Source organism: Erinaceus europaeus, chromosome 11 (genome assembly GCF_950295315.1).
Source record: "Erinaceus europaeus chromosome 11, mEriEur2.1, whole genome shotgun sequence".
NCBI lineage: Eukaryota > Metazoa > Chordata > Mammalia > Eulipotyphla > Erinaceidae > Erinaceus > Erinaceus europaeus.
In genome coordinates this window covers 49,973,431-49,992,177 of record NC_080172.1, presented here as the reverse complement: position 1 = coordinate 49,992,177, position 18,747 = coordinate 49,973,431, and the positions used below count along the sequence as shown (strand labels likewise).

Genomic DNA, 18,747 nt, shown 5'->3' with positions numbered 1-18,747 from the left:
GTTTTTTAAAAAAGATATAACAACAGTGATTCAAAGGAATATATGCAACCTCATGTTCATAGCAGTTTTATTCACAACAGTGTGCTACTTTGCTACAACCCAGCTTCAAACCTGAAACCCTCTTTACTGGAGGAAGCCTTGGAGCTGTGATCTCTTTCATTCTCTGCCTCTCTGTGATACAAGACAAAAATGCAGTTGGTGGGCTGAAGAGACAGAATAGTGGTGATGCAAAGGTTTTCATGCCTGAGGCTCTGAGGTTCCAAGTTCAATCCCCAGCACTACCATAAGCCAGAGTTGACATCAATCAGAACAATAATAATAACCACAACAATGATAAAACAGCAAGGGCAACAAAAGGGGAAAAAAAATAGCCTCCAGGAGCAGTTGATTTGTGGTGCATGCACCGAGCCCCAGCGATAACCCTGGAGGCAAAATAAAATAAAATAAAATAAAATATTTTAATGCAGTTTGTTGGGTAACAAGCAGTTTCTGACACTGGGACAATGCTTAAGTGTGAATCACTGGTACATTTTCACTGTTTGCATTTGTATGATTTCTTTAATGACTTATTTACTTGTTAATGAGAGCGAGAACCAGAGCATCACAAGTAATGAGAGAAAGAGAGAGAGAGAGGTGAAGCATCACTCTGGTACATGCCATGCCAGAGACTGAACTTAGCACCTCATGCTTGAGAGTCCAACGCTTTATCTACTGTGCCACCTCACAGGCTGCTGCAGTTGTATATTTTCACATGTAGTCTCATTCTGCTCCATACAACTTCCTCACAGGATGGAGCATGTGTCCCTGATTTCCAGGTGAGGCTGACTTCGCCCAAACTTGAGTGGGAGGAATCGACCCAGTACAGAGCTTGGCCCCAGAGGCGTGGCGTAGGTCCAGGGCAGCTTCACTATCTTTTGCCACTCTAGCTGGGTGTATGGGAGGGATGCGTGGGCAATGTTGGGAGGAAGTCTGCAGAGGTCTGGATGGGAGAGAGCTGAGAGCTACTGGACCCCCAGAGAGGAGGCAAGGGAGAGTGGGAGGAGGGGGTAGGGAGAGGTGGGAGTATGAGCATGTGAAGCAAGAAACAAATCTGAGCACTAGTCTTAGCATGAGTGGAGCTCAGAAGATGAGGCCAGGAGAGAATGCAGAGGTATACTGACAATGATTTCTGCAGGCTGGGAGATAGCTCAGCTGGTGGAGTGCATACTTTACCATGCCCAAGGACCTGGTTCAAGCCCCAGACATCATGTGGGAGCACCATGCAAAGAGAAAGCTTCACAAGCAGTGGAGCAGCACTGTGATATCTCTTCTCTCTGTGTACCTTTCTCCTCTGACTCTTTCCCTCTATCAAAAAAAAAAAAAAATCCACCAGGAGCAGTGGAATCATCATACATGAAGCCCTTAGTGGCAAAACAAAAAGCTAAAACCCTAGTAGCAAACAAATAAACTAATTATTCCTATAGGAACTACTTATGCTGTACTGACAATTATTAGACACAAATTGTTCACATGACTTTAAACTTCCTCGGTAGTTGCTACAAGGTAGAAATTATCATTGTTGGGAGTCAGGCAGTGGGTTAAGCACAGGTGGCACAAAGTGCAAGGTCCGGTGTAAAGATCCCAGTTTGAGCCCCTAGCTCCCCACCTGCAGGGGAGTCCTTCACAACTGGTGAAGCAAGTCTGTAGGTGTCTATCTTTCTCTCCCCCTCTATGTCTTCCCCTCCTCTCTCCACTTCTCTCTGTCCTATCTAACAACAACATCAATAACAACAATAATAACTACAACAATAAAACAAGGGAAACAAAAGGGAATAAATAAATATTTTTTAAAAGAAACTATCATTGTTGTTATTATTATTATTTCTCATAGCACTGCTCAGCTCTGGCTTTTTTATTTTTAACTACTTTTTATTTATTTATTTATTTATTTTCCCTTTTGTTGCCCTTGTTTTATTGTTGTGGTTATTACTGTTCTTGATATCGTCGTTGTTGGATAGGACAGAGAGAAATGGAGAGAGGAGGGGAAGACAGAGAGGGGGAGAGAAAGACAGACACCTGCAGACCTGCTTCACCGCCTGTGAAGCGACTCCCCTGGAGGTGGGGGGGGGGCTTAAACAGGGATCCTTATGCCGGTCCTTGCACTTGGCGCCACCTGCGCTTAACCCGCTGCGCTACCGCCGACTCCCTCAGCTCTAGCTTTTATGGTGGTGCAGGGGGTTGAACCTGGAACCTTGGAGACTCTGGCAGGGAAGTCTTTTGCATAATCATTATGCTATCTCCCAGACCATTGATACTATTATTAACCTTATTTTACAGATGAAGAAACCTGGGCCTTCAGATAATAATTATTCATCTGAATTTGTGGCACCTCTGGACTCTACCTACTAAATGCCAGTGGTACCTCAATCTCCTACTTGTCACAGTCAAAAATGGTATTCAGGGGGGTCGGGCGGTGGCGCAGTGGGTTAAGCGCATGTGGCGCAAAGCGCAGGGACCGGCGTAAGGATCCCGGTTCGAGCCCCGGCTCCCCACCTGCAGGGGAGTCGCTTCACAGGCGGTGAAGCAGGTCTGCAGGTGTCTGTCTTTCTCTCCCCTTCTCTGTCTTCCCCTCCTCTCTCCATTTCTCTCTGTCCTATCTAACAACGAATTGCGTCAACAAGGGCAATAATAATAACCACAACGAAGCTACAACAAGGGCAACAAAAGGGGGAAAAAAAAATGGCCTCCAGGAGCGGTGGATTCATGGTGCAGGCACAGAGCCCAGCAATAACCCTGGAGGAGGGAAAAAAAAAAAAAAACGGTATTCAGCAGCCCAGGAGGTGGCACAGTGGCTAGAGTGCTGGGCTTGCAGGCATGAGATCATAAGTTCAATATCTGGCCTGAATGATACTCTAGTTCTTTCTCTTGCCTGTATAAACAAAGAAACAAATAAATAAATCTTGGGGGCTGGGCGGTAGCACACCAGCTGAAGCACACATAGCACAAAGCATAAGGACAGGCTCAAGGATCCCCGGTTTGAGCCCCCGGCTCCCCACCTGCAGGGGGGTCACTTCGCAAGTGGAGAAACAGGTCTGCAGGTGTCTCTTTCTCTTTCCTTCTCTATCTTCCCTTCCCCTCTCAATTTCTCTTTCCTATAAAAAAAAAAATCGAAAAAATGGCCACAGGAGCAGTGGATGTGTAGTGTAGGCACAAAGCTCCATTGATAGCCCTGGAGGTAATAATAATAATAGTAGTAGTAATAATAAGTCTCTTCCCATCTGCGAGCTTCACAGACAGTGGAACAGTGCTGCCGATGTTTTTCCTTCTTTCTCCCTGTCTCTCACCCTCTATAAAAAGAAAAAAAAAAAAAAGGCCACCAGGAGTGGTGGAGCCAAGCAGGTAATCCTGATGGCAGAAAGAAAAAAAAAGTCTTCAAATGTCCTGTCAGGACAATGACATCAAATGTCATTGAGAACCAAATATATAAGGGCATACAGCAAAGGTTATGGCAAGCAACCACCCTGGGGTTTTGATACCGTGTGGCCTGACTCAGAGAGCTAGGCCTTCCCTATCAGACTTTAATTCTGGACAGGTGGGGGTGGAGGTGGAGAGGTGTCAGAAACCCCTAGGGGGGTGCAATTATGCCTCACTTTGTGCTGTCCAGGGAGGGTCCCACCTGACTCACTCACTAAACACAGGGTCAAATACTCTTAACAAGTGCAGTTCTGCTGAGTCACTGGTACACAGGTGGTTGTTAGAATTCTGAGTGTGACCTCAGGCCAGCTCTCTAAGTGGCCCATGTGCCAGGCACCTGTCTAGGGGCTCTCCCCTCCCTGCTCCGTCTCTTGGGGCGAGATTGTTGTCTTCAGTTTCTTTTTTTTTTTTAATTTTTTTAAAAAAATATTTATTTTCCCTTTTGCTGCCCTTGTTGTGGTTATTGATGTCATTATTGGATAGGACAGAGAGAAATGGAGAGAGGAGGGGAAGACAGTGAAAGGGAGAGAAAGATAGACACCTGCAGACCTGCTTCACCGCCTGTGAAGCGACTCCCCTGCAGGTGGGGAGCCGGGGGCTCAAACCAGGATCCTTCCGCCAGTCCTTGTGCTTTGCGCCACGTGCACTTAACCCACTGCTCCACCGCCCGACCCCCTGTTGTCTTCATTTTCTACTTCAGGAGCCCCGCCCTGAGTAAGTGGTCTAAGGTAATAAAACTGAGGTGACTTGTGTCTTCCCACCTAGCCTCAGCAAGGAGCAAGGATGCAGGCTCAGGACTGACAACTCAGGCCCTGAGAAGGAAGGATTTTTCTTTTTCTTTTTTTTTTTAAACCAGAGCACTGCTCAGCTCTGGTTCATGGTGCTACCAGGGATTGACTCTGGGTCCTCAGAGCCTCAGGCATGAGAGTCTATTTTATAACCACTGCACTATCTTCCCAGTCAGCAAGAGGCTAAGGGGCTGTCTACCTCCAGGGCCAGACATTGATGTTACTCTGATCTGGGGAGGTCTAACTGCCCCCATCCTACCCCCCAGCTCAGTCACTGGAGAATGAGTAGAGGACCAAACTCTGTCACCTCACACCCACACAGGTCTCTCTGGTGATGCCCCTGTCACAATCACGATGACTCCCTCAATCATCTCTGTCTCTCTGAGGTGCAGAGGGCATATGGCCTTAACCCCATCATACAGATCAAGGAGTAAGGGGGCCAGGCACTGGTGTACCTAGTTAAGCGCTCACATTACAATGTGGAAGGATCCAGGTTCAAGACCCTGTTCCCCACCTGCAGAGGGAAGCTACATAAGTGGTGAAGCAGGGCTGCAGATGTCTCTCTCCCTCTCTATCTCCTCCTCTCCTCTGAATTTATGTCCCTATACAAAAATAAGTAAAAACATATTTTTTAAAAAAACCTCAATAAAGAAAAAAAATATTTAAAAAAAAAGATCAAGGAGTGAGGCCTGGGCAGACTAACTGATTTGCTCAAGAACACACAAATGACAGATGACATAAGCAAGTCCCAAAAGAGGAGAGAGGAGGGGAAGACAGAGAGGGGAGAGAAAGAGACACTTGAAGACCTGCTTCACTGTTTGTGAAGCGACTCCCCTGTAGGTGGGGAGCCAGAACCCCGGAATGGATCCTTATGCTGATCCTTGTGCTTTGCACCACCTGCACTTAACCCACTGTGCTACCACCCAACTCCCCATTAATAAAATTTTTAAGCCCACCTGCAGGGGGTATAGGGAAAGGTGGCACACCTGGTCGAGCACACAAATTACAGTGCACGAAAACTGGGCTTCAAGATGCCAGTTCCTACCTGTAGGGGGAAAACTTCACTAGCAGTGAAAGGTGTTTCCTGCTTTATCTTCCCCTTCCCTCTCAGTTCCTCTCTGTCTCTACTCAAAATTGGTTAAAATAAAAAAAGGTTCAAAAGACTTTCATGCTTGAAATTCCAAAGTACCAGGTTCAATCCCCAGCAGCAACATAAACAAGAGCTGAACAGTACTCTGGTCTCTCTCTCTAGGTCTCATTAAAATTAAAGTATACAAGCGCAGGTGGTGCAAAGCACATGGACCGCCGTAAGGATCCTGGTTCAAGCCCCTGGCTCCCCACCTGCAGGGGAGTCGCTTCACAGGCGGTGAAGCAGGTCTGCAGGTGTCTGTCTTTCTCTCCCTCTCTCTGTCTTCCCCTCCTCTCTCCATTTCTCTCTGTCCTATACAACAACATTAACAACAATAATAATAACTACAACAATAAAACAAGGGCAACAAAAGGGAATAACTAAATATATTTTTTAGAATTAAAAATTTTTTTTTTAATATTTTATTTTATTTATTCCCTTTTGTTGCCCTTGTTTTATTGTTGTAGTTATTATTGTTGTTGTCGTTGTTGGATAGGACAGAGAGAAATGGGGAGAGGAGGGGAAGACAGAGAAGGGGAGAGAAAGACAGACACCTGCAGACCTGCTTCACCGCCTGTGAAGCGACTCCCCTGCAGGTGGGGAGCCAGGGTTCGAACCGGGATCCTTATGCCGGTCCTTGTGCTTTGCGCCACCTGCGCTTAACCCTCTGGGCTACAGCCCGACTCCCTAAATAAATATTTTTTAAAAATGTAATATATATATATATATATATATATATCCATCCACCAGGAACAGTGGAAACATGGAAGTAAAGAGTTCCACAATAAAGGCAACAAAAATGAAATAAATAAATATTTTTTAAAAAGGGTTGGGGGGGCAGGCAGTAGCACAGCGGGTTAAACGCACATGGTGTAAGGTGCAAGGACAGGCTCAAGGATCCTGGTTTGAGCCCCAGGCTTCCCACCTGCAGGAGGATCACTTCACAAGCAGTGAAGCAGGTCTGCAGGTGTCTATTTTTCTGGGGCCAGATGGTGGTGCACCTGGTTGAGCGCACATGTTACAGTGCACAAGGACCCAGGTGCAAGCCCCCAGTCTCCACCTGCAGGGGGAATGCTTTGCAAGTGGTGAAGCAGTGTTGCAGGTGTTTCTGTCTCTCCCTCTCAATCACCCTCTTTCCTCTTGGTTTCTGGCTGTCTGTATCCAATAAATAAAATAAAGATAATAAAAAAATTGGGGGGTTGTTGGGCAATAGCGCAGGTGGCGCAAAGCACAAGAACAGGCAGAAGGATCCCGGTTAGAGCCACCGGCTCCCCACCTGCAGGGGAGTCACTTCACAGGCAGTGAAGCAGGTCTGCAGGTGTCTATCTTTCTTTCCCCCTCTCTGTCTTCCCCTCCTCTCTCCATTTCTCTCTGTCCTATCCAACAACGAACGACACCAACAACAATAATAATAGCCACAACAAGGCTACAAAACAAGGGCAACAAAAGGGAGGGGAGGCCTCCAGGAGCAGTGGATTCATGGTGCAGGCACCGAGCCCCGGCAATAACCCTGGAGGCAAAAAAAAGAGAAAATTTTTTGAAGAGTTCCAGTGAAAAAAAGGGAAGAAAGAGAAGGAGAAGAGGAAAAGGGAGAAGAAGGAGAAGGAGAAGAAGAACATGATGACGACAAGAAGAAAAAAGAAAAGAACAAGCCAGGCAGTGGTGCATCTAGTAGAGTACACATTACAATGCACAAGAACCCAGGATTAAGCCCTCAGTTCCCACCTGCAAAGGGTGTTTCACAAGTGGTAAATCAGTGCTACAGGTATCTCCCCTTTTTTTCTCCTATTTCCCTCTCCCGTCTCAATTTCTGTTTCTTCTTCTTCTTTTTAAGATTTTATTTATTTATTCATGAGAAAGATAGGAGAAAGAACCAGACATCACTCTGGTACATGTGCTGCCGGGGATTGAACTCAGGACCTTATTCTTTAGAGTCTAATGCTTTATCCACTGCACCATCTCCTGGACTACTCTCAAGTTCTGTTTCTATCCAATAAGTTATATATATGTATGATCTGGGGCTGGTGCAGGCACTATGAATCCACTGCTCCTGGTGGCCATTTTTTCCAGTTTCTTGTATAGGACAGAGAGAAACTGAGAGGGGTGGGGAAGATAGGGAGAGAGAGAGAGACCTGCAGACCTACTTCACCGCTTGTGAAGCATCCCCCCGCAAGTGGCCAGCCGGGACTCAAACTAGGATCCTCGAGCGTGTCCTTGCATTTAGTACTATGTGCACTTAACCCACTGCGCCACTGCCCAGCCCCCATAAAATATATAGTTTTAAAAAGAGAGAGAAAAAGAAATGAGCCAGGAGTCTACTTCCAGATTCATTCCATCCCAGCTCGCTGCAGTGAAGAGCGCAAGAAAACAATCCCTAACAGAATTCCTGGAAATCCACCTGGGTCTGGGGAGTCCCATTGCCAATGTTCTCTAACCACCTGTGCGCCCACCTATTTGTATTTATATTTACCTACCGAAGCAGGCTAGGCCGCGCCAGCCAACAGCCCGCCCCGCCCCCGCCCCGCCCCCCGCCCCACTTGGGGCTCCGCCCCCGCGGTGGCCGCGCAGGCCGGCCCCGCCCCTTCCCCTCCCCCCCAGGCGGCGGCGCTGACGCAGGCGCCTGCGTGTGGGTGGCAGCTGTGATTCTGTCTGTGTGTGCAGTTGCTGGGGCCTCCCCGGCGCCGAAATGGGGTTTCCTCTCCTTGTTGCCAAGGAAACAAACAGAAGCACAACAACTGAAACACTGAGCCAGAAAGGGTCCTCGAGGCCCCCACTTCTGCACTTCTGAGAAGTGATGCAGAAAAGGGGTTTCCTCCTCCCAAACGACCCCGACCCCGCCCCCGCCCCCCCCCCCCCCCCCCCCCGAGCTTCAAACCTATCTGAGCTACTGTCGTATAGTTGACTTTCCGAGGAGGCCGGTTTCTCAGCACGCGGGGACAGCTTCACCCCTAGGAGCACATCCAGGGGACCCTCCACATATGTACCTTCTACTGATGGTACAGATGCCTGACCTGAGCAGACCTGAGCTTGCTCCTCTGCCTGGAAGCTGGGGGCGGGGGGGGGGGGGGAGTGGAGCACCTGCAGGCCTGAATCCCCTTTCTCTTTTTCTTTTCTTCATTTTTTCCCCCTGCCATGCCTTCCCTGTGATTTTTATGCCTGTGCTCTGTGGACTTTTTCTTTTTCTTTCTTCCGCCCCTACCTCCACTCCCCCCCCCCCCCTTCAGCTCTGGATTGAGGTGCTACTGGGTGTTGAACCTGGACCTCTGAGGCTCAGACATGAGAGTCTGTTGCATAAACTGCAGTGGTACCTCTCTAGCCTGAGTCTTTTTTTTTTTTAATCCACTCATTCTTTTTATCTAGGTGGAGGGGGAGAGAGAGAGAGACCACAGCACTAGACCCACAACTCCTATTTCCTCTGCCTGTTCCACCCGTGTGGTGGCAGGGGCTGGAACCTAGGTTCTAAAGCATGGTGAAGTGTGAGTTCTATCAGATGAGTTATTTCCTATTGCGTGTGTGTGTGTGTGTGTGTGTGTGTGTGTGTGTGTGTGTAGCTAGAGGTAAGGCCTCTCACATGTACAGTTCCACTACTCTAGGACTTTTGTTTGTTTTGTTACCAGAGCACTGCTCTGGGACCTCAAAGCCTCAGGCCTGAAAGGTATTTGCATAACCACTAGGCTGTCTCCCCAGCCCCTCCTGGCCACTATTTCATTCATATAGAGACACCATAGTATGAGCTTTTTAAGGTACTGTAACACTTCCCTTGTGGTGCAGGGCTCAAACCTGGGCCACTCACAAGTCAGCCCAGACCCCTCATTTCTAGGCTCACGTTAGCCCAAGTCCCCAGATCCTTTTGTCCCCTGTTCCTAAGCCAGACCACTGCTGACCACAGAGGAATGCCCACTGGCCTGTTCTACCCAGTAAGTAAAAAACTTCCAGAGCACCCTGAGAACTTGACCCCCACTTCACATGGACCCTAGACCCACTAGAGCTCTTCGGGCAGGGTGGGGCAGCAGAGCCTGGATGGGAGAGGCAGGATGCACAGGCTGAGGTTCCAGCTGCCTAGGGAGGGGCTGGGGGGCATCTGTTTCCTCTTGGCCAGGGTCCCCTCAATCCTGCCCCCAGAGGCGGAGAGAACACTACCGACTTCCTGAAGCCTAGCTTCCTGGCTTGGGGATGAAAGACAAGATGTCCATCAAAACATCCCATATCCCTAATGATCTCCTCCTGGAGCATGGGGAGCTGCTCTTGGGCACAGGGCCTGGGGGCATGCTTCCTGCTGGAGCTCCTGGGGTGATTCACCAAGAGCCTTGGGTGGGGGTGGGTGGTCCCCCAGGTGTAAGCATCCCCCAGCTTACTCAATGAGTCAGGGCGGATGGACCATGTGAGTATGGGGAGGGGGCATAAGGGTAGGTACAGGGAGATGAGCTCTGCCATGAAGGGGTGGGGTGCAGAGGCACACAGCTGAAGGTCAGACAGGGGGCCCTGGATGGGAGCTAGGGAGAGGAGGGGGCCAGGAATTGGGGAAGGGGCAGCTGCCTGGGGCTGCCACCAGCACTCCAGACTCAGATTCTGGCCAGGGCAAATATTTACCCAGCAACAGTTGCTAGAGAGGGAGGAGGGAGGAGGGAGGAGGGAAGAGAAAGGAGGGAGGAGACAGGAGGGAGGCCAGTAGCTCTAGGGCCTTTCAAGCTCCTTCCATCCTGCTCAGAACTGCAGAGTGGGGGACCATCTCAGGCTCCTCAGCCCCCACCCCTATAATCCCCCCCTGGAACACTTATCTTGAGGTAATCTCTGCCCACTTCACCCCTCCACACCCAGGCTGGTCAAAGGCAGGGGGCTGAAGCAGGGGCATGATTTCCATCCTGGCACAGCTGGAGGGGTCTCAAACCTTGCAAAACGCAGTTCTGTGGGAGGTGGGCTGAGGGTGGCTATCCTTGAAGTCAGGATCCAGGGAGGGAGGGGGCACGGAGGGTTAACACGGTGTTCAGAGGATGTTGCCTAGAAGAGAGAGGTGGGGGCAGGGGAGTTGTGACCTGGTGGCATTCAGTTGCTGGGGCAGTTGAGGGGGCCTTGTAGACCAAAGATGGGGGCCTTTGGGACACACCCTGCTGTGGGCTCAGGGCAGGGAGGTGGGGTAGGCAGGGTGGGGCAGGGGTGTGAGGAAGGAGCCAGATGTAGCCCATGTGGTGTGGGCTGTCGCTGGCACAGGTACAGGGAGGATTAGTCAGAGCCAGGAGGAGGCTGCAGCAGCAAGTCTGAGACCCCCCCCCCCCCCCAGTAAGTCCTCAAAGCTTTTTTTGAGGAAAAGACAAGGACCGAGGGCCTCCAAGAGCTGGCTAGGGGCATAAGTGTCCTCCTCCACTCTCTCCCAGACTGCTGTCCCTCCCCTGGACAGCCTCCTTGAGCCTCAGTTTGCAGAGGCCTGACACCCTTTTCCTGGAGCACCAGATTGCTGCAACCCCGGTGCACACATGGGGAGCACACAGACTCTCATCCTTACCCACCTGGTCGGGGGAGATCTCTGCAGATATTCTCCCTGGTGCTCAGGAGGTTTGCACCCCAATCCACAGGGCCTCTAGGAGTTGAGGTCCAGAAATGTGACAGAAGGGCTGAAAGAGGAGGCTGCTGGGGCCCGGAGGAGGTGCCCGGAGCCCTGGCTCCCTGCTGCTGGACAAGGTTCTCGAGGGTTGGAGGGCTGGCCACAGTGGCTGCAGGCCCCATGAGTCCACCCTGGAAGGAAGGAGTGACATGTCCAGGGGACAGACTGTAGCTCCTACCCCAGACTGTAGCCCCTGCCTCCAAGAGACTGTTCAGCTCCCAGGCCCCCAGGAAGCAGAGGCCCAGGGCTCCAAGGCCAAGGGAAGGCATGCAGCCTCCTCACCGCCCCCCCCACCCCAAACACACACACACACACACACACACACACACACACACACACACGGCCTGGTTCAAGCTGGCAGCTGCACGGGTGTGGTTTTCCCAATGTTCTAGCGGAAAGTTTGGAAAATCTGCATGGAGACATGACTCACTGCCCCCTCCCCAGGGCCCCCCTTTCCTGCTTTCTGTGTTTTTTCTCCCAAGAGTTAATTCAAATCACATTCTCACAGAAGCCAAGCTGGATGAGAGAGGCAGGCAACCAGGCGCCAAGGGAGAGGGAGGGGGGGCGGGGAGAAGACATCCCATGAAGCCAGCAAACTTCAGCTCCCCAGTGTTTTGCTGGGGGTTTATGTCTTTGTGATCCCACCACACCCAACTGGGTTTTTCTCTCTCTCTCAGATAGAGGGTATGTGAGAGTAGAGAAGTAAAGAGAAGAGACATCACAGCATCACTCTAAAGCTTTCCTTTTGCATGGTGTTCCCATATGTGGACAAGGGACTTTTTCCCCCCCAAAATTTATTTATTTATTTTTTACCAGAGCACTGCTCAGCTCTGGATTATGGTGGTGCACGAGATTGAACCTGGGATTCTTGGGGCCTCAAGCATGAGATTCTCTTTGTATAACCATTATGCTACCTACTCCTAGGACAAGAGCCTAGGTCCTTGTGCTTGGCAAAGTGTGCACTCTACACAGTGAGCTATCTTCTAGGTGTTTTATTATTATTATTTACTTTGGACAGAGAGAAATTGAGGGGGGACACAGAGAAACATGTGTAGAACTGCTTCATCACTTGTGAGGCTTCCCATTCAGGTGGAGACCAGGGGCTTGAACCCAGATCCTTGTGCACTGTAATGTGTACACTCAATGTGTACTACCACCTGCCCCACCCCCATCTTCTCGTTTTTTTGGCCTTCAGGGTTATCACTGGGGCTCTGTGCCTGCACTATGAACAAATCCACTGCTCCTGGAGGCCATCTTTTTTCCATTGTTACTGCTGTTGTTGCATAGGACAGAGAGAAACTGAGAGATGAGGGGGAGATAGAGATGGGTAGAGAAAGATAAATACCTGCAGACCTGCTTCATGGCTTGTGTAGCAAGCCCCCTGCAGGTGCGGAGCTGGGGGCTTGAACTGGCATCCTTGCACTTTGCACTATTTGCACTTAACCCGGTGCACTACCACCCAGCCACCCTGGCGGCCATTTTTTTCCCACTTTATTGGGTAGGACAGAGAGAAATTGAGAAAGGAGGGGGAGAGAAAGAGAGAGAGAGATAAACACCCACAGACCTGCTTCATGGCTTGTAAAGTGTACCCTCTGCAGATGGGGAGCCAGGAGCTTAAACCCAGGTCCTTGTACATAGTACTATGTGCACTTAATTGGGTGTGCTGCTGCAAGGCCCCCTCTTCTAGCAATTTAAAAAAATATTTTTTTATTTATGAGTGAGAGAGTGGAGAAGCAGAGGGAGAGAAAACCGGGCCATCACTCTGGCACATGCACTGCCAAGGATTGAACCCAGACTCCATGCTTGAAAGCTCAGTTCTTTATCCACTGCACCACTTCCCAGGCCACACCTAATGTCTCTTCTAAGCTTGCCTTCCTGGACTTGACGCATGTGTTCTCTCATCAGCTCACTGTTAGAGTCTTGGAGAAGATCCTGACAGCTCATGACATGTGAGGGGCACTCCTAGGAGTCAGAGCTGCAGGGGCTGGCTTATCCTGCATATACACTCCCCAACACCCAGCACTGGGCTGAGATACAGACTGCACTACATGTATGAAACAACCTTAGCTCCACCCCACCCCCAACACCTTGTTCTAGCCTCCCCTGGCCTTGGACCCCTGGCTCCTCCCCTCACTGACTCTGGGCTGTGGCTAGACTCTCCCCAGTGCAGGCAGCCCGGGCTGGGTAAGACTGCTTCACTGTGGGGTGCTCACAATGTGTCAGGGCCTGTCCTTGGTGCTTTCTACCAGGTGCCCCACTGGCTTACAGAAAAGGAGGTTCTGCCCTGAGAGCCAGCCTTTCCTGTAGGCCCAGCATAGCTCCACCCAGAAGCTCCAAATGCCACATTCCTGTGTACAGAGGAGCCTGTGTATGCTCAGCCCTCTACAATGCTTGTGGGAGGCTAGGGAGCCAGAATATTGGCCTTGCAAAAAGCCCTTCATGCCTTAGGCATCAAAGTTTCCACGTTCAGTCCCTGGTACCACCAGAAGCCAGAACTGAGCAGAGCTCTGGTAAAAAAAAAAAAAAAAAAAATATATATATATATATATATATATGTTTTCCTCCACAACAATATAACTGCCTGCCTTTCTAGCTGGCCCTGTTACTAATGAAACATTACCTCTGGAGCCTGGGAGATGAGCATTACAGGGTTGTTACCCTGTTTTATGGAATGGGGATAAGCTCAAGTGAATGGGCTAGGAGCCTACTTCCAGCCCTACTTCTGGGTCCATAACAGGGGCCTTGCAGAGAGGCTTATGTGGCTGGAACTGTGGTGCCCGGTGGTAGGGGTGGGAAGATTCCAGGAGTCAGGGCTGGGGAGGCACCCTTAAAGACCATCTATGGTGGCCTTGGTGGTCTGGGGGTGGAGAGGAGGCATAGCTGGGAGTTTTGACACTACCAATGTCTGAAGGATTCAGTACTTCAATCAGTAGCCGGTCTTGGACTAGGTCAAGCCTTTTTGTATGTTGTTCAGTAAATAACACTTCAAGTTGTCATTTTATAGGTGAGGAAGCTGAGGTTTGGGGGTGGGAATTCTTTTTTTTCTAGGAAGACATAGAAAGAGAAAGAGAGAGAGAGAGAAAGACCACAGCACCAAAGCTTCCTTCCATGCAGTGGGGGGTCATACTCCAGCATGGGTTGTGTACCTGGCAAGGAGTGGGGATTCTAATAGAAGCCCATCCCATGTGCTCACTTTGCCCAGGGCTTTTTAAAAAGAATACAGGTGCCCTACACACCTGCGAGGGAGGGACTGCTATTATTGGCTCCATTTTGCAGGTGAGGAAGCAAAGTCCAAAGGGGCCAAGGTCACAGGCCAGTGACTGATGGAGCTGGAACTCAATCAGTCCCCAAAGACTTGTCTTTGAAGTCTCTGATCCTTGACCCCCAAACTGTTAGCCCCACCACAGGAAGCCAGGTCTCCTCTAGGGAGAAAAGTCAGGAAGTGTGTGGGGAAGAGTGGATAAACTGAGGTAAGAGGACCCACAGTCCAGGGGGAGGACTGAAGCCTCCTGGGTCCCCCTTCACAGGGGCAAGGGGTTCTGGTATGGGTTTGAGCAGTGGGAACACCCTTCCCTGTCTGCCTCTGTGGTCCTCTCCCCAGCAGATCTGCTAGTTGTGGCAGCCTCCTAATTGCTGATCACAAGAAGACAATTAAGCCCAATTAGGGAGCAAGAGCTAATTAGTGCTCAGCTCCCCACAGCCTCTGGGTACCCCTGGGGTCCACAGGAACCTGCTGCCCACCCACAAGGAAGAGAACTGAGGTCTGTACCGAGCAGGTGGAAAGTTCACATCCCTTCCTTGTACTACTAAGGTCTAGTGCCTTAGATACCTCCTGACAGGCAAGTCCATTAGGCCACCCTGTAATTCATAAGCCTCCCTGCCTAGCACCTCATCTGTCCTCCCTGCAGTCCTGGTGGTGGGGTGCCCCACACTATGAGTGGGGCTCACAGAGGGTGACTTGCACCCAGGCCAACAGGCTCAGTGTTTTCAATGACCTCATGGCCAGGAGTCCCCATGAAACAGGAGTGGTAGGAAGAGTGGGCAGTTACCCCACTTAATCTGCTGCCACCTGTCACTCTGCCTACCTGCCTGCCACCTTCCCGAGAACCCAGAATTGGGAGGCACTCCCCTGACCCTGGAGAAATCACTCCCTTATTCGAGGCTTCAGTTTCCTCACCTTTGAAACAGATGGGCCAGCCTGACTAATCTCCAATACTCTGCTTCCTCTAACCCCATCTCTGCTGCTGCAAGGGGAGAGATGGGGAGGGAAGGGCTTCCCTCCTGTCCAACTTTCATACTGAAACTGTGGGGACCCACAGCTAAATAAGAATGAGAGGAGAGCGAGCGGGGAATGCCTGGGCATAGCCAAGCACTAGGTGGGCAGGCACAGGGGATGTGCTCTCTCAGCTACTCATACAAATTTGCACACTGAGAGAAAAGTGAGGGGGTCTGTTCTCTGAGACAGGCTGGGTGCAGCTTTTGGCCCACATCTGTCTAACTCATTATCTGTGCTGGGGTCCTTGCAGAGCAGGTAAGGCAGGAGACTGGGGGGTGCTTGAGGGGTCTTTCCATCTCCTCCTGAGTCTTCATGAGCTTAGAGTCAGACCAGCAGGAGCACTGAAGTTCCAGGCTGACTTTTTTTTTTTTTCAAAGATAGAGAGAGAGGGAGTAAGGAGAGAAAGAGAGAGGGAGAGAGTTGCACACCACAGCACCAAAGCTTCCTTCCATGCAGTGGGGGCCAGGCTTGAACTTGAGCCACATATATGGCAAAGCCGTGCACTATCCAGGTGAGCTATTCCACATGCCCCAGGCTGGGCTCTGAGGTAGTTTTGCTACTCTTGTCCAACTTGTGTCACCCTGGCTCGGGTCTCTGGACTCCTGGGTTTTGAACTGGGGTGACAGTCACTCCAGTTGCTTAGTTGTGAGCAGAGCGAGATGTGCATGTGCAGTGAGCAGAGACTGCCTCCATACATCTGGGTTCCTCTCGGCTGGCTCTACTTTCCTTCTAGTACCTGGCAGACACAGGCCCAGGGCCCTGGCTTTAGAGAAGCTTTTCTGAGCACCCCAAAGTCACCGCAGGACTTCCAGTTCCAGCACCCAGCCCCTCCCTGCAGTGAATCACTGCACCGCAGGCCGGTTGAGGGGGCCCCTGGAGTCCACAAACACTACCATTGTCACAGAGACGGGGCCTCCCCTTCCTCTGCCGTCACCACATGGTCCCCGCGGAGTCTGGTTCCTAGATCGGCTTCGGACTCGCGGGCCAACGGGCACTGCTCCGAGCAGGTCCCCGAGACAGGGCTCACCCCGACTCCGGCTCGGCCCCCGACCTCCCCAGGTCCCCTGTCCCTAGGGGCCGCCCTGCCCAGCGCCTCACCCCGCCCTCCCCACAGGGAGCAGCTGTCATAAGGGGCCAGCACGCGTCAGCTCGGCGCCCGGGGCGAGGAGCCCCTGGGGACCCCCACTCTCCCGGAAGGGTTGAGGCTCCGCCGCTGGGGCAGAAGACCCGAGAGGCCCAGGGAGGTGGCCATAGGCGGGATACGGCGGGCGCGGGCGCCACCTGCCGGCCAGGGATATCAGCCACTTCTGCGGCGGCGCTGGGCGTGCCAGCTTCTTCCTGAAGGCGTGCCAGGGAGTAATTCACTCCATCCATCCGTCCGTCAGTCCGTCCATCACAATTACCATGTGTGTGTCCACCCGCGGTTTCTCTTTTCTTCTTTATTTTTTTTTAATATTTATTTATTCCCTTTTTTGTTGACCTTGTTTTTTTTTTTTTTAATTTTTAAAATTTTTACCAGAGCACTGCTCAGCTCTGGCTTATGGTGGTGTGGGGGACTGAACCTGGGACTTGAGAGCCTCAGGCATGAAAGACTCTTTGCATAACCATTATGCTGTACCCCCACCCCTGTTGCCCTTGTTTTTTATTGTTGTAGTTATTATTGTTATTAATGTCGTCGCTGTTGGATAGGACAGAGAGAAATGGAGAGAGGAGGGGAAGACAGAGAGGAGGAAAGACACCTGTAGACCTGCTTCACCGCCAGTGAAGGGACTCCTCTGCAGGTGGGGAACCGAGGACTAGAACCGGGCTCCTTATGCCGGTCCTTTTGCTTTGCGCCACCTGGGCTTAACCCGCTGCGCTACCGCCCGTCTCTCTCTTTTCTTCCTTCTTATGCTCAGCTTTGGCGTATGGTGGTGCCAGGGATCAAGCCTGGGACCTAGGAGTCTTTTTTTTTAATATTTATTTTTGCCTCCTGGGTTATTGCTGGGGCTCAGTGCCTGCACTACGAATCCACTGCTCCTGGAGGCTACTTTTTCCCTTTTGTTGCCCTTGTTGTTTACAATTGTTTATCATTGTTGTTGTTACTTGCTGTCATTGTTGTTAGATAAGACAGAGAACAATTGAGAGAGGATGGGAAAACATAGAGGGGAGAGAAAGACACCTGCAGACCTACTTCACCGCTTGTGAGGCGATCCCCTGTAGGTGGGGAGTCGGGGGCTCAACCAGGATCCTTAAGTGGGTCTTGTGCTTCGTGCCATATGCACCCAACCCGCTGTGCTACTGCCTGGCTCTTATTTATTTAAATTATCTTTATTTATTTATCGGATAGAGACAGCCAGAAATCAAGAGGGAAAGGGTGAGATAGAGAGGAGACAGACACCTGCAACCCTGCTTTACCACTCGTGAAGCTTCCTCCTTGTAGGTGGGAAGGGGGGCTCGAACCCAGGTCCTAGCACACTGTAACATGTGCGCTCAGCCAGGTGCACCACCACCTGGCACTCCCTTTTATTTATTCCCTTTTTGTTGCCCTTGTTTTATTGTTGTAGTTATCATTGATGTCATTGTTGTTGGATAAGACAGAGAGAAATGGAGAGAGGAGGGGAAGACAGAGAGGGGGAGAGAAAGATAGACACCTGCAGACCTGCTTCACCACTTGTGAAGCGACTCCCCTGCAGGTGGGGAGCCGGGGCTGGAACCAGGATCTTTACACAGGTCCTTGTGCTTTGCGCCACCTGCGCTTAACCCGCTGTGCTATCGCCTGACTCCCCTTTTATTTATTTTTAATGACAGAAAAAAGATACATACATAGGGGCCAGGCAGTGGCACATCTGGTTATGCACACACATTACAGTGAGCAAGAACCTGGGTTCTTCAAGCCCCTAGCCTCCACTTGCGGGGGAAAGCTTCACTACTGGTAAAGCAGGGCTGAAGGCGTCTCTTTTACCTATCTCCTCCTTCCCTCTCAATTTCTTTGTGTTTCTATCTAATAATAAGTCAATTTTTTTCTTTTTTTTTATTGGGGAATTAATGTTTTACATTCAATAGTAAGTTTCAATAGTTTGCACATGCATAACATTCCCCAGATTCCCATATAACAATACAATCCCCACTATGTCCTCTGAATAAATCAATTTTTAAAAAGAAGGGGGCGGTTGTACACCGGGTTAACGCACATAGTATGAAGCTTAAGAACCCCTTAAGGATCCAGTTTCCAACCTGTGACTCCCCCACCTGCAGGGGGGGGCCAATCAGCAAGGAAACAGTGAAGCAGGTCTGCAGGTGTCTTTTCCTCTCCCTATGTTCTTCTCCCCTCTCAATTTCTCTGTCCTATCCAAAAAAATTGAAAAAAAAAAAAAAAAGGCTACAGGCATGGAGCCTCAGTGATAATCCTGGAAGAGGGGAGAGAGAGAAAGAGAGAGACCAGGAGGTGGTGCAGTGGATTGGACTCTCAAGCATGAGGTCCCGAGTTTAGTCCCCAGCAGCACATGTGCCAGAGTGATGT

At 50.6% G+C, this 18,747-nt stretch overlaps 1 protein-coding gene across 1 annotated transcript in view; it reads right to left on the bottom strand.

The window, feature by feature from the left end:
- Positions 1 to 18,747, bottom strand: part of LMNA (lamin A/C) — a 68,001-nt gene that overhangs the window by 33,630 nt on the left and 15,624 nt on the right. The window contains 2 exon segments of the mRNA XM_007535439.3: positions 10,259 to 10,368; positions 10,875 to 11,100. The gene's annotated coding sequence lies outside the window, so the exon portion shown is untranslated.